Here is a 26,009-nt window from a genome sequence, read left to right as displayed (position 1 = left end):
TGCGTTAAAAACCCCAGGGGTAAGGCTGTAGTGTGTCATTATTTCCGACCTGTACACCCGGTTTTGGAGGAAACCCCATTGTGATGGAATAGTTCGGCACGTATGTCGTGTGCATCAGGCGGTAATGAACGTCAGAGGCGCACGAACGGATATAAACGAACATTAGCTAACATGATAGGACTGAGACAAGACAAGCACTAAACATTGACTACAGAGCAAAGGTTCATAAAACGCACACGTCTACACTAAGTCCTACGCGCAGCGTTCAGGAAAAAAAACAAGTCCGTCTCACAGCTTCAGTCCTGATGGTCTCGTCGATCGGCGGTAGGTCGTCTCGAGCAGTCGCGACAATTTCCGTTGGAGATGACCCTCGTGGGAGGCGAGCCAAGGCAGGATGACAGCACTGGTCATCAGATGAGGCAGGCGACGGCCCACGGCTGTATTACCGTGGCCAGAGCACTCAAATGGGTGTCAGGCGGGTGGCTTCCACCGCCACAACTCCACGGGGCCACCTCGAGCACGAGGTGGCCTCAAAGCAAAGGCCTCGGTCAGGCCTCAAAGCAAAGGCCTCGGTTAGGCCTCAAAGCAAAGGCCTCGGTTAGGCCTCGAGCAAAGGCCTCGGTTAGGCCTCGCCCCGGACACAGCCTGAAGCTGCTCCAACAGGCGGCAACGAGCAGGCTGCAGCCAGGCCTGCTCCAAACGGCGTCACACCAGGCGCCACTCCGCGTCTGCACCGACAGGCAGGCGCGTTGACCTCAGGGCCGCCTCAGGTACCGTGGCAGGAGCTCCCGGAACAGCGCACTGGTCCTGCGTCTTCCAAGTCACGAGCCCCCTCTGCCCGTTCGGCACCCGCGTCTCTTCGTCTTCCTTTTTTCTCTTGTTTCGTTTTTTGACCGCTGCCAAGCACGCAAGCTGCCCCTGGCTCGCCTTCTTCTGCTTCTTCTTTCTTCTTGCACAAGCCTCGAGAGTTCTCACAAATAGTCCATGCACATAAACAACACCACTAGTGTCCCTGCACTACAATTATCCCCCCACTTAAGAAAGTTGTTTGGGGAACAACTTGGTCCACAGTGCACACAATCAAACACATACACAAACATGATTTGCATGCTGCTGTACACGTTTGTCCAAGAATATGTCATACACAGCTAAGATAGTCAACACCTATGTTGTCTGCCCCTTTCATCTAGTCCACCGCGAAACCATATTCAGTAAGGAACTTTGATACTCTTCCAAAAGCTTATTAATCTGGTCTATCTGCTGAACGCTTAAGTTTTTCACTATGGCATTATGGGTCTCTCTCTGGTGTAGAGCCACAGATGGAATTTCATGTTCTTCTACAATATCCGACTCGATGGTAATTGCGGTGCACTGCTGGGTTGGATGGTTCTATTTCTCTTTCCTCATACTTTTAAGCAGATTGATGTGGAATAGGCTCACTCGCGAACCGAGGTCGATAAGGTAGTCACAGTTGTTTCGTTTTTCGACCACCGTGAAAGGATTCTTCCATGTCGATTAGCTTGTTCTTCTCTGATGGAAGGAGCAGTAACACTTTATCACCTGCAACAAGCTGTCTAACTCTTGACTTTCTATCATAGTACTTCTTTTGGGAAGCTTTTGCTTTCTGGAGCTCTTCATGAGCCATTTTGCAGGTGTCCTGTAACCTTCCCTGGAGCTCTACGACATATCCGTACGTCGTCTTGGTCTCGGCGTCGAGATTATCGCCTGTCCATAATTCCTTAAGGATGGACATCGGTCCCCGCACAAATCTTCCATACAGGAGGTCAAATGGCAAAAACCCCAGGCTTGCTTGTGGGACCTCTCGGTAGGCAAACAGCAATGGGGCTAAGTATCTATCCCATTTTTTAGGGCATTCTTGACACATGCGTCGGATCATTTGTGTAAGCATCCCATTAAACCTTTCCACGAGACCATTCGCCATGGGATGGTACGGCGTTGTGGGCACTTGTCTAAATGACAGTAGTCCCAGTTCCTGCATTATGCTGGATGTGAAAGACTTGCCACGGTCACTCACTATCTCACGTGGAACACCAACATGGGAAAACATTTCTAGTAGGCCTTCTGCTACCCGCTCTGTCTCAATACTTGGTAATGCTACCGCATTGGGGTAGCGTGTGGCAAAGTCAATCATGGTTACTACATATTTATTCCCTTTGTCGGACGTTGGTGACAAAGGACCAATAATGTCGATCGCGACTCATTGGAATGGTGTCCCGATGATGGGCATATTCCCTAATGGCACGCGACCTACAAGGTGCTTTGGTACAGTTCTTTGGCATATGTAACACGATTTGACGAAACGTGTAACATCCGCCTGTACTCCCGGCCAATAAAATTCCTCAAGGACACGATCTATTGTCCTCTTTTGTCCCTGATGGCCAGCAAGTACCCCTTCATGCGTCATCTTCATTACTGTGCAACGGAGCTTCTTCGGAACCACAAGTTGCTCCAAGTCCCGTCGTTCTGCAGTCTGGTAGCGGCGGAAAAGGATGCCTCAAACCAACACAAACTCGGTTACAGCTTGCTTCTTGGACATGCTTCTTTTATCCAATGCTGCGAAACAAGCTTCTAGCGTGGGGTCCGTGCTTTGCAACTTCCGCATTTCCTCCGGGCTGATGTTTAACGGGTTGACTTGCGGTGCGGGTAGTTGTTGCCGTTCTTTCTTTGTCCCTGCAGCAGCCGTCATTCCGTCTTCGCGTGAATCTTTCGCACTACGGATTGACAATGCTGAACTTGCTTGCTTGCACTTAGCATCGTCAATCGGGTAGACGCCTTCAACGTTGCCTAGTACAACGTCGTACAAAGGATTCTCGATGCAAACTGCACGAACGTGTCCCTTGAAAATCGGCGACTCAATGTACACCTCCGCCTCTGGCAATTTCTTTGCGGACCGGTCTAATAGGCGTATTATGCGGGTACTACCCGTCAGTTTGGAGTTCGGAACCAGGGACCGTTTCACTACGACTGTATCGCAGCCGGTATCTCGCAGGATGGTCACCCTTTTCCCTTCAAGCTGACTCATTACCGTCGGCATTGGTTTCGACACACCTGCACACGTTGTACCACTCTGAGCAACGTAAAGAACGTCGTGATCGTCTTCCGCACTTGGTTGGGCAAGTTCCTGTTGTTTTTCCTCTTCACCTTCGACTTGTTCCGGTCGTAAGAGAGAGCATGACGCTTCACCACGCCTGTTAGAGGCAGTAGGGCAAGCATCTGCCTTATGACCTGTCTTCTTACATATCCAGCATGGTGATGCTTTTAGAGCTCTGGATCTAGTCCAGCAGTCGGAAGCTCGGTGACCCTGTTTGTTACAAAGAAAGCAGAGCGGCTTTCATTTGTAGCCTTTGCTTTATTGTGGGCTATAAGCTTCCCCTCACCTTCCTTTTCTTCCTTGCCTCTAGCAAGATTTCTAATACCTTGTGCTTCCAGGTACTGGTCGGCTGTCTTTGCGAGTGTGTCAAGGTCACGACATCCTCTTTCCTTGAGAAAGATGGCCAACTTTGCCTCGTAGCGTCGCAAAAACTGTTCCGACGCGATGCTATCTCTCAGCGCTTCATACGTCTTCGGTGTCTTAGCTAACTCTTGCCAGTGGTCAAAGTAGCCGAGAAGACGTCCTGCAAACTGTCTTGCTGTCTCAGCATTTTCAGGCTTCGTGTCTCGAAACTTCACACGATACCCTTCTTCTGTGTATCGGAACCGCAGCAGAAGAGTCTGTTTCAACTTTACATAGTCCGTGGCGTCTTCCGCAGACATCCGACCTACTGCCGTTAACGCTTAACCGGTCAGACAAAGACTTAACGACAAAGCCCACTTGTCTCGTGGCCAACCTTGACTAGCAGCCACTCTCTCAAACCTTTGAATGTAGGCATCTAGTTCATCCCTACCCTCGTTATATGGCGGAATCATCTTATGAGGACTACGAAAACCATGACCACCACCAGTTTCATCGCTTACAACACTCGCCTGTGAACGCTCTGCCTCTATTATCCGCCGTCGCTCCTCGAGGAGCGCTCGTTCAGCCTCCATGCGGGCTAACTCTCGTACATGTTCTTCCTGTGCTGCTATCTTTGTTTCTTCTCATTCCTTTGCTCGCTGATCTCTCATGTCCTTCTGCTCTGAGCTCACCCATTCCTTCAAAGCCTCTCCACTCAGTCCCATCTCCTTACCTAACTCAACTAGCATTCTCTTTTCGTTCATTATCGTCTACCACACACAAACTACATGCGGCTCTAAGATGTAACGTTAGAGATTTGTCCTTGTCGCGGACGCCAGAAATTGTGATGGAATAGTTCGGCACGTATGTCTGTGTGCAGTCAGGTGCTAATGAACGTCAGAGGCGCACGAACGGATATAAACGAACATTTATCTAACATGATAGGACTGAGACAAGAAAAGCACTAAACATTGACTACAGAGCAAAGGTTCATAAAATGCACACGTCTACACTAAGTCCTACGCGCAGCGTTCAAGGAAAAAAAAACAAGTCCGTCTCACAGCTTCAGTCCTGATGGTCTCGTCGATCGGCGATAGGTCGTCTTGAGCAGTCGCGACGATTTCCGTTGGAGATGACTCTCGTGGGAGGCGAGCCAAGGCAGGATGACAGCACTGGTCATCAGATGAGGCAGGCGACGGCCCACGGCTGTATTACCGTGGCCAGAGCACTCGAATGGGTGTCAGGCGGGTGGCTTCCACCGCCACAACTCCACGGGCCACCTCGAACACGAGGCGGCCTCGAAGCAAAGGCCTCGGTTAGGCCTCACCCTGGACACAGCCTGAAGCTGCTCCAACAGGCGGCAACGAGCAGGCAGCAGCCAGGCCTGCTCCAAACGGCATCACACCAGGCGCCACTCCATGTCTGCACTGACAGGCAGGCGCGTTGACCTCAGGGCTGCCTCAGGTACCGTGGCAGGAGCTCCCGGAACAGCGCACTGGTCTTGCGTCTTCCAAGTCACGAGCCCCCTCTGCCCGTTTGGCACCCGCGTGTCTTCATCTTCCTTTTTTCTCTTGTTTCGTTTTTTGACCGCTGCCAAGAGCGCAAGCTGCCCCTGGCTCGCCTTCTTCTGCTTCTTCTTTCTTCTTGCACAAGCCTCGAGAGTTCTCACAAATAGTCCACGCACATAAACAACACTACTAATGTCCCTGCACTACACCCATCAATTATTAATATAACATTTTGCACTTGTGGCACAGAACGTGATAGCCAGAACTCATTGCTGGAACTCTATGTCAACATAACATTTTTGCACTTGTGGCACAGAACATGATAGCCATAACTCGTTGCTGGAACTCTATGTCAACATAACATTTTTGCACTTGTGGCACAGAACGTGATAGCCATAACTCGTTGCTAGCATTGCTTGCCATAAGAACCATTTATAATAAACAAATCAAAATAGGTAAGAGCAGGAACACATTGATAACGAAGAATGAGACGGTAGAATACATTAGGAAATGAGTAAATGAAAAACAAAACAATGACAAGAAGCGGTATCACACTTTCAGGTCCCATTGAGACAGCAATGAAACAAGACATCAAACACTATTCGCATGAGATCGCACAGAAAAATGAACACAATTTTGAACACTTCAATCCTCAACTAAGAAACGTGGTTCTCACTGATGCAGCGTATAATGTAAATGTTCACAGCCATGATACATCATCACATCACAGCCGCCATGACAGTACAGTGCACAGTACACGGCCGCTGACACAAAAAGCATAGGTTTGAGCCTGTCGCATTTTGATGGATCAGAAATGCCAGACGCCCGTGTACATATGTTTCGGTGCATGTTAAACAACACCGGGTGGTCAAAACTTGTGCAACCCTCTAGCACGGCATGTCGCATAAGCACATCGTCATTTTGGCACACAATATCCCAACAATTATCACATCACGGTAACGTAACCAGAACATAAACGAAGTGCAACGAAACATAGAGATCAGCAGATTAAATTAAAATGAAGTCAATAAGCAATAAAAGTGTAAATAAATAGCAGTGACTGATGAACCTCAAAAGCAATATCACAGTTTCTGGGTAAGCACGCGTGTAATCCTTTGGTTGAAGCTTTGAAAAAGCACACATGCAGATGCTCATGGCAGTTCATTAATTCCGCTCATGTCAGAGCTGCTCGACTCGTCAGAAGTACTCGAATCTGTGCCCAAAGAAGTTATGAGACTTTCCCACTCCCATGCCTCATCCTCAAGCCTTATCACATGAGTACAGTCTCGGATTCAGTTCTGCGGGGTCACACCTGCGATTCCTTCCAGCAGCAGCTTCTCGACTGAATCGATCTTGAAGTCAGTGTTCTTCGAAGCAGCATAGCCTTTGACTTGGCTCCACACGAGCTCTATTGGATTGAGGTCGCAGTGGCAAGGAGGCAAGCGCACAACCACATGACCGGCAGCGCTGGCAAGTGTGTCAATCTGGTAAGGAAGGAACATGTGCTTGTGCTGCTTAACGAGCTGCAGCAATTCACTCTTCAGTTGGTCATCTGAAAAAGGGATACTTTTCAATTTCAACCAGCACTGGATGTCGGATTTTCTTGATGATGAACTTGGCACTTTTTCAACTTGAGCACTGTGATACGACGCATTATCCATCACAATCACACTGCGTGGCTTGATGTTCGGTAGCAACTCTTCAACAAACCATTTTTGAAAATGCAGAGCATCCATTTCTGTGTGGTAATCACCAGCGCCCTTCTTGGCACGAAACACTAGGGCGGCTCCATCAGCAAAACCTTCCGCACTGCCAGCATGCAAAACAATTAGGCGTCCTCCTTTACCGCTCGGTGCACGGAGACCTGTTGAGAGGCCTTGAAGAAATGCGTCTTGCCGGGACATCACTTTGGTGTCTGTCCATACGGTCCTTTGGTGTCTGTCCATACGGCCTTAGTGTGGCCAGCATTTACCCAGGTCTCATCAAGGTAGTATATGGTCCTGTAAAAGAAAAGAAATCAGTCGTATAGTTAAGAGCTTACGTTTACTGGCAACAGCCCATTAATAAACCAGCGGCCTTGATTCAAGGTTATGCCTCTGTTACAGCGCGAAGAATCCACTGACAAAACCCATGTGAATACATATAACAAAGATGAGCAGGCAAAACTTCCCCCGAGAAAGACTGAAGCGAATGTTTACAAAACATGTTTCAGGCTGCTCATAAAAGCTAATGAAACCACATCCCCAATTATGTGCACAGCATATTTGCTGAATAAAATTAGCTATTCTTTTCAAGTCATTTAGATTCCTTGCTCCTACGCAGAAAAAAAGGCAGTACATCTTCCCAAACAATGCGACGGGAAATGCTGCAATAGTGAAATGCTCAGTTACATCTTCGGCACAGATCGCATCCTCGGCTGATTCTATTTTCCACCGTACAATCGCACAAACATGAACAGCTACCTTATTTTACTGGGGAATTTCGCTGCGACTTAAGTTGGGACATAGCTTTCGATCACTCGCGTAAACAGCATACGTTTGGCGATCACTGATGCAAAGCATACCTCTCGTTTTCGCTCACTGTTAGGTACACACGCATGCTCACCATTCGCGTCTACACTTTTACCAACAAGCACACGCAACGAAAGTTTGCAGAAATTAAAGGAACGCAAGAACTTACCGCTGCTGCCTCCGCATTTCTTGGATTGTTCGGAGGTACTTTCGACGCCAAGCAACGATGTCGTCTCTTTCGAGCAATGCGGAATTCCTTTTTCTCTTTCGGAAGATGAACCCCAAGTCGTTCAGCATTCGTTGCATCGTGCGAGTGCTGATAGTCGGCATGTCCATGTCAGGGTCGCTGATCACCTCGTTGCGTAGCTTCTCAGATGTAGGCAGTTCATTGCGCATGAAATAGCTGTGCACTTTGCGCCGCAATGCTGCCAATGCAAACGTGTCGTAACGTAGCAGCCTTGTCTTGGCGGTCATGCGCTTCCCAGCTTCGCCCGAGAAATCCAGTTTCTTATGCTTTGGAGAGGAGAGTGGGGCCCGCAGAGCTTCAGCCTTGATTCGAGTTACCGTTCGCATACTCACTCCGGTGAACTTGGCGACAGTCTGGCACACAGAATTCGTCGACAGCTCAGGCTGACGGTGCCTTACTCCAGCATAGACATTGCTTGATAACCTGCTTGGTTTGTTTGGAGACCCACTTGTCACATTTAGAGTATAGCCTCCTCGGAGAATGAAAAGGAGAGTTTGTGGCCACACACGGTACCGCCAGCACCGGGGACGCTATGTTTACTGAGAGAGCAACCAGCAGGTGCTGCGGAAAACGTGGTGCCGTCCAAGAAATAAAAAAGAAAAAAAATTAAGGCGCACGATAACTTTTTTTCTATGAACAGCTTCCCATACTTGTTCTATAGTTATAATTAAGAAAGTTTTATTCATTCGGGCCAAGTAACTCTTAGAATCAGAAAATAAAATAGGTACTATTTCCTGGCGCACGCGCATGCAGGCGGTTCGGCTCTGTAGCTTCCACAGTGCTGTCAAAAAAAGCTGTCGCCGAGTACAGCTATTGATTGGCTCCAGGGGTAATTGGAGCCAATCAATAGCTAGTCAATAATCAATCAATAATCAATACCTGAAAATGCTGGGGATGACTTGGTAGTGCTTAGCCTAGCCAAAATACATAGCCAATACCTTGCAATAGACAATCGATAGCCAATCAATAGCTAATCGATCAATAATCAAATCCCGGGAAATGCTGGCAATGACTTGGTAGTGCTTAGCCTAGCCTGAAAGCCAGGACTAGCTAGGTACCCATCAGCTCCGCTGTCTCTTTAACATTGTGCCGCCAGTGCAAGCTACGCTATGTTTTTTCTTTTCCACAAAAACGAACATTGTTTCCCGCATAAGGAAAAATAAATTACACAAAGAACTGCTCAAACCATTTCCATGTTGCCGCTTTTGCGACTGTAATATTACCAGTGTCAATAGTATTGCATTATTGTAGCGTTAAGGCAAGGGGTGTCTTTACTTGTGCGTTTATTTGATGTTGTATACTTGGAATTCGCCTGCTTATATATACATGGAAACAAAGCCACCAAAACATGTCTGAAGCCCCAAGTACGAACATCAGAAAAATCCATGTAATACCCAACATATAAACAGGGTGTTTCATTTTAGCTGCACCAAATTTTTTTTTGATTTCCTGTGGCAAATAGCACAATTATAATCCTTGATCTAAACTACTCGATGAGGCGGCCATTACTTCCACAAAAAATCTAAATGCCCAATTGAATAATTAAAACAATTACGCTAATTAACTTTTTATTTATTTTACGCATCCGTGGCCACAATTGTCTCCAAGGCCGGGTTAAACAACTTTAAGCAGTTGCTTTTCAACAAGCAATCGAAGTTCACAATTCGTCAAGTAACAGCATTCTGCCTCGTCCTCTAGATATTTCAATCTAGGAATTATAGCCGCTGAGTTCACAAGGCGATGCATCCACTTAGAATTCTCAGGACTGAACCAGTTTCGAGATATTAATGTTCAAAATGTCCAACGGAATGCATGGGCGTCCCAGTTACTTTTGGGCGTCAATGCATAAAACAGCATTTTCCTCAAAACGTTAACTGGAACGCCCATGCATTTCGTCAGACACATTGAAAATTAATCTCGAAACTGGTTCAGTCCTGAAAATTCGTTCCAAGTGGATTCCTTCCAAGAATTTGTTCCAAAGAAGCTCGACAACAAGTTAAGGACTGCACAAACAGCGATGGAACGAAAAATGTTAGGCCCGAACGTTAAGAGACAGAAGAGAGCAGTGTGGTCATGTAATGCGTAGGATGGATAACCGGTGGACCATTAGAGTTACAGAATGGATACCAAGAGAAGGGAAGCGCAGTTGAGGATGGCAGAAAACTAGTTGGGGTGATGAAGTTAGGAAATTTGCAGGTGCAACTTGGAATCAGCTAGTGCAAGACGGGTAATTTGAGATCGCAGGGAGAGGCCTTCGTCCTGCAGTGGTCATAAATATAGGTTGATGATCACTAATAAATCTGTCACAGGCAATTTTTAAAAATTTGGTGCAGCTAAAGTTTAACACCCCCTATATTTGCATGCTAAATGACATCATAGTACCACATCGTACAAATCAAGGTAAGTGCATGCGCACCAGTGGAAAAATAGCAGCACAGGCAATGGGCCGGATCACTGATGTCCCCATGGGAGATACAAATATTTTGGTCTTTTATTGCTTATATACTGCAGCTGATTAAACCTCGAGAAGGTGAGGCTGACAGATACAATACAATCTGTAAGTAAAAAAAAAAATTTTTTCTTACAGGCCGGGCCTCGTCATGCAGACACGGGCCCTAGCTAAGCTTAGTAATGAGTGCCCGGGCCGGGCCCGGGCTCAGTAACACGGGCCCGGGCTTGGAACCACGGAGCCAGGCTCGTCTCCATCATGTAAGCTCGGGCTTTGTATTGTGGGGGGCCTCGTAAAGCGGGCCGGGCTCGGGCTGCAACATCAGGCCTGTGCAGTGCTCTAGTTGGCGTTACCCTATTGTCGCTCACTACATGTCCCAGAAACGGCAGTTGGTCATCCTGAAAATGCATTTGTCATTCAGTTTCAGTGCACTTTGTCGATGCACTTCAAATTTTTCTGTAGGTTTGCATCGTGCTCTTTGAGCATGCTTCTGAATGCGATAATATTGTTGATGTAGCAAAGTGTTTTGAAGAATTGCAACCATCATTTTAAGGAATAAGAATGGCACAAATGCAAGGCCAAAACACTCCCTCTTTAATCGGTAGACACTCTGGTCTCTTATAAACGCTATCAAGTCCCTGCTTTCTGAGGACTATCTAGCATTTCCTCAGTGTGTGGGAACGGAAAGTTGTCAACAACAATTGCCCCTTGTTAAGCATGCATAAATCAATGCAGAGTCTTTTGAAGCTGTTCTTTTTCTGCATGACCACTATTGGGGAAACCCACTGAGAATTGGGGATTTTCTTTATGACATACTCCTTTTCTAAGCTGCTTCAATTCTTTCCGACTGAAAATGTCAAGCCATGTAGCTTAGCAGTGACAGAGCTGGAATCGGTACGAATTCTGCCTCTATGCATGAAGTTAGTGGCGAGAAAAAGTTTTCCATTAAACAGGTGCGAAAACTGGATGGCTACATTAGGCGCAAGTCCATCAGGCAAGTGTGTAGGCAATGTAAGGACTTACCGTTGATTTTCAGACAGTAAGGCTGCCATGCCATCTATGCCAAGGATGTCGGTCTCGTCTCGAATGACATAGAATAGCAGTGCAACCTGATGGTCACCAACACCAACTGGAGCAAGGAAGCAACCACGAATTGGTGCGAGTCAAACAACGCTGTGGATATGGATTGTAGTGAAACAAGGCTCAAGCATCTTGTAGCTAGTGGCTGACCGTATAGACTGCAGACCTGGGGTCCCAAGGAAATTGTGATACTGTGTACCTGCACGTCAATGTGCACATCTGTTTTGCTCTTGCGAACCAGGTGCAAAACAGTCGGGACATCTGTGAATTTTCGAACGCAAATTCTCAGATGGCAAGAGTTTGTCTGTTGGCTTGTTCACTTCAGCAGACTCGCTCGAAATAGCCAATCTTCGCACACTTCCTACATGTCTTATTTCTTGCCCTGGATGCAGTGAAATTTGCAATGTGATGCAGGGAAACGCAGCAAAAGCACGACTGGGATACAAATGGTAGCATGTTTGGCCCTGTTGCTTGTTTGTGATGCCTGTCATCACTGCAGACACCTGCAGGCAACAGTACCCTGGAGTACTGTGCAGTTGCTTCGAAACTTCTGCCAACGACCACGGCATGGTCTAAGGTCAGTGTGGACTTTCCAATGTGGACCAGGGGGTGCCTTCATGCAGTGGCGCCGCAAATGTATTGGCATGTGATGGCTGGTCCAGGTGCAGCAGGTGCAACCAGCAGCTGCATTGGTTGATTATGTTCCATTGTTCCTTTTGTTTTGCATTTCCGAAATGCCCTGTGGAATCAAAAGTCTGGACAAACATGCATTTTTGGGTTCACAAACACTTGCTCAAACATTACCGATGCTGGTGAGGCCTTTTAGTTCTATCGGTTTTCATTGCAGCCTCACCAGCTGAAATGGCATAAAGCCTGGATATGTGCAATTCATAGGCAGCAGTATGTACATTTCCAACACTGCTCTGCTTTTGTCAAGTTGGTCTAACAAAAATGAAGGAGCCGTTCATTCACAACGGCTTTGTGTTCCAAGTAAATTAGGCGTCCTTGCCTTCACAGGTGTGACAGCTCCAGAGCTTGAGCACTCAATGCGAACATGCAGATATACAATTGTCGGAGCGTTGAAAATTGAGCTTGTTGGTACATTGAAACTTTTTAACTGCATTGTGCCCAAGTGTTGCTGTTCTTGTCCTGTCTTTTACAACTGTTCAAAAAGTTAGTAATAATTTGGCCTTCTTCTAAGAGGCTCCGTCATTTTCGTTTGGATTAAATTTTCTTTCCTCGCACTCCCCAGCTCTCGCTGTGGCTGGTACACGACTCTGTGTGCTCTGCATCGACAGCGAATGCCAACGCAGCAGCCTGTTTACACTGGCTGTCAACGCTGCCACCTGTACTTGTGCACCAGCCACAACCGACGGTTCTTGTCACGCCAAGCTGCATAAAACAGACCATGACTGAACATTGGGTTAGTTGCTGAGACAATAAAGTCAACGAATCGTCACAAGAAAAGGAAATATATGAACAGAAAACACACTGACACATGTGCTATCCGCGAGCCGAAAGGAAAAATAAGACATACATCTATTTTAGTAGTGACTTTTGTGCTGCTTTGCCAGTCTACATGCATTAAATACAAAGCCAGGTTAACGTGCACAGCAATATCACATAAACTGCTGGAATTCCACATCTTAGCTTGTTGCCGTGAGCTTTGTTTGCGGGGTGCATTGCATTGCAATTTGCACTCGTTTTGTGCTACCTGACGCCATGGATGTGACCTGCCTTGTACAAGTGGCGACCTTTCTCAAGAGTAAATGCACTAAAATGCTTTTTTTTTCAGTTAGTCAGGCCTTGGAAACTGCAGTGCGAAATCACTGGAAATACCGTGTGCGTCTTCGCTCCAACGTCTGCACCACATGACATTATTGCTCTTCCTTCTGCCATTGACATCACGGGTCGCCAGCGTGCTGCTGGCACCCTTAAATGCCTGGTGCCTATTCACAAGGCAACAGCAATGACGAGACTTGTATAGGGCACTTCACTATTTAAAAGTAGTCTGCTGCTGGAGTTCCTAGAGGGCGCACGGCGTTTGCTTAAAAGGACATATGCTATATAGTTTCTTCTCCTAGTTCTTGGGCTCTGTTTTAGAGTTAGATTCAAATGATTCCTAATTTATTGAAGGTTGATGGTCTGTTACTGTTATCAACTGTGCAAGTTGTGTTTTAGGTATTTTGTTCAGTAATAAATATGTGGCTTACGATGGGAGGAGATTGTTGTTGATTGGAGGGTGCCATCCGAGTGCAGTGCGTTTTTGATGTGACCTTGCAGGAGAAGCTATCAAAGAAGGACTACAACTTGTCCTGCATCTTGACACTTCCCCCTTACCAGCGTAAAGGTTTTGGAAGACTGCTGATCGAGTTTAGTGAGTACAGGCTTATTCTTTTTAAGGGTTATCTACTGTAACTTTATCCCTCAATTTCTTAAGGTTTGATGCCAAGTGGTAGAAAAAAAAAGTTTAGGAGAAAATAATGAATACAGATTACTAGTCTCCTGTTATACAGCACACTTTTTAAGCATACAACGGTCTCCTAATCTGTGTAAAATTTTTAAATTTATTTCTTTATCAAAAAATGAATAAATGAATGTCTCACGCCAACACTCATAACATTATATTTGCCTCATCACAACAAAACAATTTTTGGCAGCAGTATAGGCGAGCCCTTGAACAGTGCTATGAACTAAAACTAATCAGATCAAGTGAATTCTTGGAGCGCACTCATTGAATAACCAAAAAATATGCACTTCCAATTGACATGCCTTGCTACAAAAGCGAGCCATATCAAACTTGTCACACACATTTTACTTGTGCTTCACTGCACACACAACAATGTAAGAAATAGGTGTGTAAATTTTTACTAAAATATCATTATTCGGTAACAAGGTTTGCTTGCTTGCATATGGAAGAATTGCAAAAATATTGGTTTTGAGAAAATCTACAAAAGATATTTCAAAGAAATGCAAAGCGCACAAAAGACATCCTGGACAGAAGAAACTCCCATATGTAGCTTGTCTCATTCTGTGTAATTTTCTTGTCTGCTGTTCGCGTGGCCCCTCATTCTTTTTGCTACCTTGTTTTGCTGTTTCAGTACAATGCCAGGTCCAGTGCTTTCGTGTGCCGATTGCTGGTGAACTTCCATTTTTCTCACCTCTTCACTCTGAACGTACCCATACTATGGCTACCAGTGTAGAATATAGAAGAGAAGACAGCAGGGCCGCAATTTTGTAGCAATGCCTTCCACTCAATTATATGCCACTCTTATCGTCCACAATTTACGGCCAGCTGATCGCTTTGATAACGCGGGTGAGACGTCGCTCTGACCACTGACAAAGCGTGAAAAGTGCGAAAAGGAATATCATTGGAGAAGGAATCACTACAATCATGGCCCAGCACGTAAACACCTCTAAACAAGACAATCTGCTGTCCCTTCAATGCACACACAGAACCTCCAGAACAAAACAATACGTTTCAAATGTAGCACATTCACCTTGTGAGAATTAATGTTTGTTAAAGTTAAAAACATGCTCAAAATGCCATTAGAGCATTATTACTTGTTCACATTTAATGTTTATATGAAGTAAAAAAAAATAAAGTGCAGAATTTGTGCACGTTTATGCTTCGCACGAAGCAAGCACTTTCAATTGGGGTTTCATAGGCACCGGGTTGGGTTACATTTTCTGCTGTATCTTTTGAAATAAACAACGTGGAAATTAAATTTTTCTGGAAGAGGCTCCTCAATAAATGCTACATTTAACTAAATGACAATAAAGAAAATAAAGACTGTACATTTTGGGAAAAAATAAAGTTTTGAACTTGACTGCATACCTTAATGGAGTTGAACAAGTTCACAAGTTGCTCCAACATCCTCACAACTTGTTTGCTTTTTTTAGGACAAGGTCATTTTAGCTGACCTCGCACAGTATTGGCGTATCCAAGATCTGGCTATTTTGTAACCGCTTCCAGAAAAAAAATGGTCGATTAGGTGACTTGTGGATGTTACACAAACATGAAAATGGTATCAAATGATACCTCTCAACACCGAGAATAGCACTATTCAACTACGGATATAATTAAAAATGATCATAATTAGCCGTAAACAGGGTGAAATGTAAGCGCCTGTGTCGTTGTCGCCCTCTGCCGTTCCATCACCAAATGTCATATAATTTATCTGATGCACCCTCCGCCAGATGACACGAAGTATCCGTGTTCGATACGGAGGAGAGCAGGGTCGGAGAACCAGGGAGAGCCACCAGCTGTGCGATGGCATCGTCCAAGCCTTGGGTGTGTGTTTTGAAGATGTCGTAAGCATTCGGGGCTAATAGGCCATATGCCTAGCAGTAGCGTGAAAGCGCAACAAGAAAATGGGGCCGAGGGGCACATTCGAGAATGTCAAATGGTGAAAAAGAAGGGCTCAAACAAGTGTCGATGCTGAAGAAGACAAGATCGGTGTACATGGTGGTTTAAATGGTGACTACATATCTCTATTAGGCCTTATTTGCACATTCATTATTCGCTCATTTCGTATCTTATTCATATTGTATCTCAAGTGTAAATACGTCGACCTTGTCTTGTTTGGTTGGTTTACCCTTCCTTTTTTTTAGCACTGCACCATTATTGATAACTTTGGGCACATTCTTTGAAGAGATGGCAGAAAGCATGTTCACATTTTAATCAAACAAGCTAAAAATTCACGTGGAATCTGAGTGGTACTCACCCGCCGTGGTTGCTCAGTGGCTATGGTGTTGGGCTGCTGAGCACGAGGTCGCGGGATCGAATCCCGGCCATGGCGGCCGCATTTCGATTGGGGGAGAAATGCGAAAACACCCGTGTACTTAGATTTAGGTGCACGTTAAAGAACCCCAGGTGGTCCAAATTTCCGGAGTACCCCACAATGGCGTGCCTCATAATCAGAACTGGTTTTGGCATGTAAAACCCCATAATTTTTCTGGCTGGTACTCGGGAAGAAATTGAGTTAGAAGTGCTGCTTAGTGGTAACCATGTGACAACTCATTCGACACTTGCTTCATGGCTTGAAGGCCAACTTGAACGAATTTTTGAAGCATGTCAAAAGCCTGGTTTAAGATAGTGTTAATATAAAGGAGCCTCCGTGCAAAATTTGATGTTTGAAATACAAGCAAAAGGGTCGCGAAAAGCCAGCAAAACAGTGTATTTTGATACCGAAACGGAAAAAAAAACTCTGCCATCACTGCTCGCCGCAAGTGACGCTTGAAGGAGCGCACGGTTCCTTGGCATGGCCTCCGTGACAAGCTGGCACCCGTGGCGTGCCGAAAAATCTCTGAGGCAAGGCCTTGCTGGGACTTACGTCACAACCACCACCACCAGGTTCATGTGTCATCTGCTTAGGGGCTTTTTAAAGGCTGCTAACAAGAAAACTATTCAATTGCCAGCCCTGTGGCTTTGTCAAGATTGCTTTAGTGGTACTTACTACTCATAACAAATCTAACTAAAGTGAAATTTTGTTGCAGTTGGAGTGTGAAGCCAAGATTATTTCAGCATTGCTGTTTTATTTTTAATTCTTCACTGCTCAAGAAGCGTCATCCTTTTCTAAGTGACCTGGATCTACATTGTTAGGACAATCGCCGTATTGTTTTGGTGTGAATCTCATTTGTTTCCTTGTGGGTATGGCTTGTGCTGCAAAGCATTTCATTGCATTCACACCTGATTGCGGTTAGCTGATTGCATCATTTGCAACAAGTGATAGCTGTCTCAAGAGTCGCCTGCTGTTGCTTCTCAGGTTATGAGCTCTCCAAGTTTGAGGGCAAGGCTGGCTCTCCTGAGAAGCCACTTTCTGAAATGGGGCTGCTGTTGTACCGGTCCTACTGGTCTGAGGCCATTCTCGAGATTCTGATTATTATGATCCCTACTGACAATCAGGAAAGACCCAAGATCAGCATTAAGTGAGTCGCTCATCACATCCATTGATTTCAGAGATCACTTTGGCTCAAGTGGCAGATTTTCTGTCGCAGCTTGTGCCAACTTTAATAAAAAAACACTTCTCTCTCTCCTACTTTCTGATATGTATATCAGTCAGTCATTTTGTTTATTTTCACCAAACAAAAACATCAGTGAAAAAGGGGAGACGGCGAAAAAGCTGCGGATACTGCAGCTTGACTAAGCACCGTCCACCCTGTAGGGGCAATGACATGGTTGATATACAAGCAAAAAGCGAATGATTACACAAGCAAAAAGTGAATAATTTGACTATATATATATATATATATATATATATATATATAGTCATAACATCAGAAGCCAACAAACAATGTTGCCAAGGACAGCAAGGGGAAAGTTATCTGCAATTTATAATTGAATTAAACAAATGATAAATACATGGGAATAAACTAAATTAATAAAAACAAGTGGCTGCAAGTGAGAAATTTCACCAGTGGCCAGTTCCTTCATACTCTGTTGTCATAAGTGTATTTGCCCCTGCAGTTCTCTATTTTGCGTGAGAATTACTTTAATCGTGTGTCTCGTAGTGGCACTCATAATGTAGGACCCTAATGTTCTTGCTGCCTTGTGCATCTGTGTACCTCATTGGGGGGCTCAGTAGGACGAGCAATATAAATGGCCTGCATACAACATTTGTGAAGCATTCCTCAGCAGCTGTGGACCAAGAATCTTTTTATGAACTCTGGTCTTAGTGGCCCTCACCAATGAGTAGCAAGATAGTTCACTCACTGCTCTACCCGTGCAGTTCACATGTCGTCTAGCATCCTGTTTATCATGGCTGACCTCCAATATACAGCTAATTTGGAAGGCAATGATGTCTTGCAATAATTTGATGCATGTTTAGTAGATGTGGGACTCTTAACACCTATTTTTACTTTTTGTTGGGTGCTGCTGACATTCATGATTGTTACCCACATCACATCTTTTTATATTGAAAATCAATTTTGTTGGTTTCCTTCGAGAGTTCAGCATGGGACTGTGCAATGGGTCATGCCTTATACAATTAAGAAATTGTGGGAATAATAGATGAAATTGAGAAGCTGAGGATCATGCAAACATGGAAAATTAAAAGAAGTGTTAAAATATGCAAAGACGCCAATGTGGATTCGATAATGAAGGTGGGAGTCCTAGTTAGGGTTACAAGGACAAAGGTTTGTTGAGCAGGTCACTTAATGCACAGAACAGGCAATTACTAGGCTGTTAAAGCAAGAGGATGAGCGCCGAGGGAAAGAAAGTGTAGTCTAAAACAGCAGAGGATCAAGTGACGAGATGGCAAGTTTGTTGTCATTGGGCGGAATGGGCAACAGAAGCATCTAGAGGTTGCTTAGAGAGGCTTTCATGCCACTACGGGCCTATGTAGGCTGATGATAGTAAATATAGTCAATATGTGATTTCTGAAGCAGCAGCAGCAATTGACAGTAAGTCGACCATCTGCGTGACCTAACTGTGCTTTCTCACATGCAGCGGGATTTGTGACTTTACGAGCATGAAGAAGGACAATGTCATATCGACACTGTAGCATTTGAAGCTGATCATCTACCACAAGGGCCAGTACATCCTCACGCTGACTGAAGAGGCATTGGCAGCACGCAGTCGAGCCATTGTGAAGCGACCTTTGCGCATCGACTCCAAGTGCCTCCAATGGAAGTCCAGAGATTCGGGGAAGCATCGGAAGTAGTCAACCGTGTTTGTGCTGCTGCTGTGCTCCAGTTGTCTTGGGAGGTGAGTGGCATCTTTATTCAGGTGGAAATCGGAAACTGAGATTGAATTTGGGATGTGTAATGAAACTGCTCGAAGTACTGCTATAACGAGATAGATAATTTGACAAAAGGATAAAAAAAGCTTGAGTTGATTCATTTTGATGCAGTTTTTCCTATTTATGGCATTAAAAAGGAGCAAGCCCCTTCTTGCATGTCATATTCCTTTTGCTCTCAAAACTTCTGAGTAAACTGCAGAAAACCCTTAAAATGAGATGAAAACAAAACAAAGGGTAGCAGAATGAATGTACACCCCTTGAGTATATTTCAGTCAAAGCCCATTATAACGAATGCAGATATAATAATTCTTCAATATAACAAAGTAAATCTAAAATGTTCCTTGCCAATGTCTATTTTTAAAATGAAAAGAGATTTAGTCACCTCATAATAGTAATAATATTTAAAAATACCATAATATAAGAAGAAACATCACATAGTTGGAAAACCTTAAACAAGGTTAACTAAACAGTAGCCTTGTGCAAATATCAATTTTTCAGTTCGAAGTGATGTCAGAGCAAATAGTAATTATGTTTACTAATTTCGAAGCAAACAGTTGTAATAGTTGTGGGATTCACATAAAATCTTCACAGTGAGAGCCACATGTTGAAAAATCAAACAAAAGTTGTTCTTTGCTTGCAAAAAAGCATATATCTCCAGAGTTTGGTCATTTTCAAATTGCGGCAGCATTTCGATGGAGACAAAATGCAAAAACGCCCGTGTGCTTGCGTTGTAGTGCACGTTAAAGAACCCCAGGTGGTCAAAATAATCCGGAGCCCTCCACTATGGCGTGCCTCATAATCAGAACTGGTTTTGGCACGTAAAACCCCAGAAAGAAGAATTTTCAAATTGCTGTTATTCGCGTGCAAAAGTGCCAGTTCTACATTTCTTACAATTCCAGCAGCATAGAAAATTTATTTACAGGCTCTTTCTCACTGTTGTGCTTCAGACTACTTAAAATTTTGCAGTGGTTGAAGCCCTGACAGCGTTTCACATTCGCCTGTCATTGCGATGCTGGAAGTGCAACTTTGACTACGCGACGTGGGCAGTTTATTCTGTGTTGCACAAATTCAACTTCATGCTAATTCAGTCTTCACGCAAGCTTAACCCGTTTCATTCTGCAAGTGCACAGATGATCCTGGTGGGCACGCTCATCACTTTTGTGGTACTCAGTCTAGCCCACACGCATGAGCTGGGGCCCAATTGCTGATGAGCAGCAAGCTTCCCGTAACGGTTTGCCGTCCACCACCCCGCTTCCACCGTAGGCACCAGCCTTGGATGTCAGGCCTAACCAGCGCTGTTTTTCCTAGTGTTGGCTACCAAAGTTAGGGTTTAGTGCCATCTCGATGCAAATCTATTTACAGTGGCCGTATGTCCACCGCAAATGTTATGTTTGATTAATTGAGCAGGTGCAGAAATCAGTAGGCAATTGTAAATGAATTTGTCTTGGCCTGCCTTGGCTATGACTTTTGTGATGCGACTTGCTAACCAAAACTTAAGCTCTTAGTTATGCATGTTTTAAAATTTACCATATTCTTTCGCTTATAACATGCACCAAAACTTTAGTTTAACAGTAAAGTGGGGATGAGAGTTACATGCAAATTTCAACTTCAATCCACAGCAAATTTATGTAGGTAAGAATGCGTATTTATTACCAGGTAATAAAATGTGTTTTGGAGGAGGGCTAAAACAGATACAGTAGAGACCACTTATAACGTAACCACTTATAGTGCAGGACCGGATAAGTGCGGCCTTTTCAGACTCCCGTTAATTTTCCCGTAGCACTTCATGTATACACGTATCGCTTATAGTGCAGTTGCGGGAAACGGAATACCGGTTACAGTGCAGCTGCCTGGGAGTACAGATTTCAGCGGAGACAGCGAACGCTCCCCTCAAACGGGTGCCCCACGGAGTGCTCGAGGAAGAGAGACGAAGTGGAGGAGAAAAGCACGTGGTGCGAACGAACAGCCAGTGAGGCTCAAACCAGAATCTTGAGTGCAAGTCGTGAAATATAGCGAGCGAGAGCCAAGAAACTGCCAACGCTGGCCAGCGCTCGCTTCACGATAACGGCAGTAAACGAAACTTCAGGGAGCGGGAGGCGCCGGCACGGCGAAGGGCGCACGCGGAGACCGTGGAATGTGAGGGAGGAGGGTGGCAGGTAAGCAGATTTCGCCTCGGCAACACTGCCGCTTCGCTAGCTCACCTCGCCCTCCCTCGTAGCTCCCTCACTTTCGACTGTCACAGCCACCCACCGCCGTGCAGGTGCCCCGGTCCAGCCGGCCTGACGCCAGCTCCCTGAAGCTTCGTTTTCTGCCGTTATCGGGAAGCAGGCATTTGCTGGCGTGGGCAGTTTCGTTGGCCGGTCTGGGACAGCACTGCTGCTTCCCTCTGCGCCCTAGCCGCAGTGTGCAAGGTCAACACGTGACTAGAAAGTAGACGAAGCATAAGGGAGAAAGAAGGGTTCACTGCCATTTTCTACGCGTGGCTACGGTAGTGTGGCTGAGACATCGGCATGTACACGCATGTTCCGGCGCAACGCAGAATCGGCGACCTTGCCATTTGAGAGAGGGTGAAATTTCCGCCATGCTTTTTTTTCCTTTTTTGTTCGCGCGCGACATTGAGGGGTCTCTCCTAAGCTTGGCGGTGCAGAGCAATGCCGGTCGGAGGCGCCGCCGCGTGATTTGGTTCGAATTATCGAGATTCGACTCTAAATTGAATGCAAATGTTCTAGCTGCATTCTTTGACTGTCGCATACGCGTGGTGGCTCGGTGCACATGTTTTGCATATGTGCGGGCCTTGAAAATTGTTGCTTTGGTTATAGTGCGGTACCGGTCATAGTGCAGATATTCGCGACTTTGGCGACTGTACAGAGAATGGTACGTGTAGAAATCAGCGGCAGCAAGTAGCATGGTAGATGCGTCAGAATCTGCCAGTATGGTCGTCAGTGCACCACCTGCAGTCTGTGGGCATAGGCGTATTGTGACAGGGGCATTGACACCAGGAAGACCACTATTGCTGGAACTCAGGAGATAGAAATCAGCAGGTTCTTGGCCTAGAGTGACCGCGCCTTTATCATCAAATGTAAAGCGCTCACTGAGGAATGCGCAATGCAGATAGCTGTAGTGGCTTGAACTGGGACTTCCTCATTCAGCCTTAATTGCTTCATCCCAGTCATGCTTCCTAGCTGATGTCCTCCCTTCCTTATCGTCACAAATTTTCTGACTGCTTATCTCACCCTCACCTCACTTCGTGAGGGTGAGGATGCTTTTGCGAGGGTGTGCCCTCATGATGGTGCCCGTCTGATAATGTCCATTTCTGGTGCAAAGCAAACGTGTTGCATTTGTTCGTATCTCAAAGACCATACTTATGGTATTCTACTCACCCCCCACCCCAGTGTGTGTAAACTCTTGTTCAGCAATTTCACTTCACGGCCATGCTCTACTACTCTCTAAAAGTAGTAAGTTTCCTGTAACTCTTGATAAGCACCTCAAATCTCTTTTTCAGAAAGTTTTGTATCGAATTCATATAATTATTTAGACGCGTGCCTACTTCCATCACTGCATCATGTTTTTTGCTGTATTACAGTTGAATTATAGTCATCTTTCTTATTGCTTGTCATCATGGGCAACACGCACATCAAACATGCCATACCTTTACAATGCTTACAATATCCCGCTCTAAGACCTATAATTTTAAGTGTATTTCTATGTCTTATATGAGTTTTCTATAAGTTTTGGCATAAGCTATCAGTCTTTTTTTGTCTTCTGCACCGAGGTGTCAACTGAAGATTTAAGAAACCAGATTTGCAGAAACACAGCCTGATAATCCCAAGAGCTATAACTGTTAGAAGCAAACCTTTACTTAGATTTAGGTGCACGTCGAAGAACCCCAGGTGGTCCAAATTTCCGGAGTCCCCCACTACGGCGTGCCTCGTAATCAGATCGTGGTTTTGGCATGTAAAACCCCACAATTTAATTTTTTTTCTTAGAAGCAAACCACCGATTTTGCAGGGTATTGAATTAGAATAGCTTCTATTGTCAAATCGATTCATGGTCCTTTTTGCATTCATTTTCTTGTTTTTAAAAAATAATTAATTGGAACAGATACCTGGTTAGTTAGCAATGTGTGTCTTATTGTTTTGCTCACACTCTGTCTTGTTTCTTTATTTGAACGAGATAACAGAAAAATGACAGGATACCAAGCCAATCATATGACGCGGAAGCACATGTACAGCGGCCAAAAGCATTCGGTTATCATTAGCTGCCAACTAAAAAACCTAATTCTTTCTTAGATAAAAAGACTGATGGCAAACTCATGCACTCAGCATTGCTGCTGCCAGTTGAAAGTTTGTATTCATGCGTGTCATTTTGCATTCCCACCTGTCCTATTCTGCACCAAAAATCTTAAGTGCTGTAAAATGGCTGGGTATTGGTGTAAGTATAATATTCGATGCAGAAATTTTGTTGTCGGCGATTTTGTCTATATTGCAGTAAGCACCATACTTCCACAACCTGCCATTTCTTCTGAACATTCCATAATGTTTACATATTTGGACTCCTACCATTTTACGGATGTTGCATCAAGTTTTATAAAACATGAGTTGCATTTGAGTCTGTTAACTTGCATGGCTCACAAACTTTCATTGCACATATTCATTGAACCAAGATGGGACGTATGGTGTGAGCGCAAGCATGAAACATTCAAGGTGTGGACTTGATTGCTGAAGTTCAGTGGATTGTAATATGATAATGATATGAGAATTATAAGATGATAATGTCGATTCTAAGCAATAATGCTGAATATGAACAGATTCATATTACTACAAACAAAACCCAAATGGAATGTCACTTGTCAGCCTTCTAGCATGCCCTCGGAGATCTGATAAGGAAAGGACACTGGATGGGTATTCGGTTCAGGCAACTTTATATACAGTCAAGTTCCTGAAGGAGGCCAAATTGACCACAGCAATGTCGCCAAAAAAGTCACTGTGATCGAAAAATATTGTGTTGCTTGGCAGCCTCTATCATCCCAAGTGTGCTGTGTGCTTGGTTTGAAGGTAAATTGTCAATAAAGTGCAATGTATCCCAAGAAATGTGCATGCTCAGGGAAAGCTTTTTAAAAATGTGTGCTATTCACTCCTCCTCCCTGTGGGCTGTTCCAAATTTTAATGTTGACTGCTTAGCAGTTATGCACTTTTATTACTGTCCTGATTTTTTGGAAGCCATCTCTACTGTACTAGTACTGGTATGGGGATAGCATACATTTAACATGTGGTTTAGTTCGAAAAAATGTGCATTTTATATGCCTAATTATAATGTGTCCATAGGCTGGTGCAGTAATTGAAATTTTAATCTGCTTTATTTCCAGGTCATAGCTGAGGAGAGAAGGTGAAGGCTACTGGTACCTGACGAGAACTCTACCTCCTACACTTGACAAGTTTATATAAGGGTTAATGAAAAGTACTGCAGTAATTGGTTAACATAGTGAATCAGTATACTATATTATCACAACATAAAGTGATTCTCCGGTGAGATGCAAGAAGCATCTAAAACGATGTACGTGCTGGAAAACCCTGACCTATCCCTTTGGATACAAAAATAAGAACAAGGATTTTTTTTATTCCCCCGGTGACCTGATACAGCGAAGTTTTATAATATACATTTAAAAGTTTATTTATTTGGCGTTTTGGTAATGTTTGTCATGCTTGCCCTATTTCCAGCATTGGCTAGTCCTCACTCAGCATTTTTGGGGCTTTCATTTTCAGCTGTGATATAAACTTCATAATTGTTTGACTTTTGTAAAGAGTTCATCAGTTCTTCCTTTTTATTTTGTCAACTTTCAAATAGTGTGCTCAAATTGCAGTGCCAATAAAATATGTCTTCAAATATGTGTTTGGCTTTTACTGCATACATTTGGCAGCTATGAAGATCTCACAAAAACTTTTGTGCATGAACTGCATCTTGAAAATATTGCAAACAATAAAATACTTTTTTTAGCTTCTGTGTTATCGGGGAAAATGTTCTTAGGGTGAAACCTAAGTACGTCTATTTCAGAGTTCAAATGTAATATCTAGTCACCTTCAGTGTGGATTAGCATAGTATTCTGATCAAACAACACTTTCTTAGAAAGAACCTTTGTATAGTTATCTTAAATGTGAATAGTATTTTTATTCAGAGGGCTCCTGTAGTTCGAATTTTATATGATTTAGCATCTGTAATTGGTGACAATGGTCAATTTGACTGTGTATCTCTCGACATGCAAAAGGCATTCGATACTGATGCATTCCCTTTTCCTGCAAAAGCTGATACAATTCAGTTTAGATCAAAAAGGTATTCAGTGGCTTGAAAATTACTTATCACACTGTAACCAATGTGTTGTACTAAATTGCAAAGCATAAAGTCTTGTTAACTTTATATCAGAGGTAGCGCAGGGCTGTGTGCTTGTACCCTTTTCGTCTTTAATTTACCAGGTGTTCAATATTACGCATTGCGGAATTTTTAAAAATCGCCTGTGGCAGGTAGCATAATTGTTATCGCTGAGCTGGGTTACTCGGAGGTGGACATTAGTAGAATGAGAAATTGAAACTCATATTCAGCTAATTAATGAAACTTGACTAATGAACTTCTTAGTTAATTTCTTTACTACATACATTGCAATTTACGAATTGTAGCCGGTGGGTTTGCAAGATGCATCCGCTTAAAATGAATTTTCCAGGAGGACACCATTTTCGTGATATTTTCCAAAGTGTGGGACAAAATACATGAGTGTTCCCATTACTTTTGCGCTTCAATGTATAAAACAGCATTTTGGTGAAAATGTAAGTGGAACAACAGTGCATTTTTACGGCTAGTTTGATGGTGCATATCTCCAAAATGGTGTCATTCTCGGAATTCAGTACAAGTGGATACGTCTGACAAGCTCACCGGCTACGAGTCGTAAATTACAATGTGTTGTAAAGTAATTAACTAAGAACCTATTAGCGATTTTTTTTTATTAGTTGAATATGTGTTTCGATTTCTCG

The 26,009-nt window shown here is 44.3% G+C and overlaps 1 protein-coding gene and 1 non-coding gene across 8 annotated transcripts in view; one reads left to right on the top strand and one right to left on the bottom strand.

Moving 5' to 3' along the window:
• The window catches only part of LOC119431658 (voltage-dependent calcium channel subunit alpha-2/delta-4-like), a 236,642-nt gene that overhangs the window by 53,710 nt on the left and 156,923 nt on the right, over positions 1 to 26,009 (bottom strand). The gene's annotated exons all lie outside the window — the stretch shown is intronic.
• LOC119431656 (uncharacterized) lies at positions 12,618 to 24,869 on the top strand. The gene is made up of 4 exons (XR_007464098.1): positions 12,618 to 13,625; positions 15,449 to 15,542; positions 18,699 to 18,956; positions 24,356 to 24,869. It is a non-coding gene; the product is annotated as an uncharacterized LOC119431656 (transcript).

Source organism: Dermacentor silvarum, chromosome 10 (assembly GCF_013339745.2).
Source record: "Dermacentor silvarum isolate Dsil-2018 chromosome 10, BIME_Dsil_1.4, whole genome shotgun sequence".
Classification (NCBI taxonomy): domain Eukaryota; kingdom Metazoa; phylum Arthropoda; class Arachnida; order Ixodida; family Ixodidae; genus Dermacentor; species Dermacentor silvarum.
The sequence above is the reverse complement of the archived record's forward strand: the minus strand, read 5'-3'. Positions and strand labels throughout refer to the sequence as shown.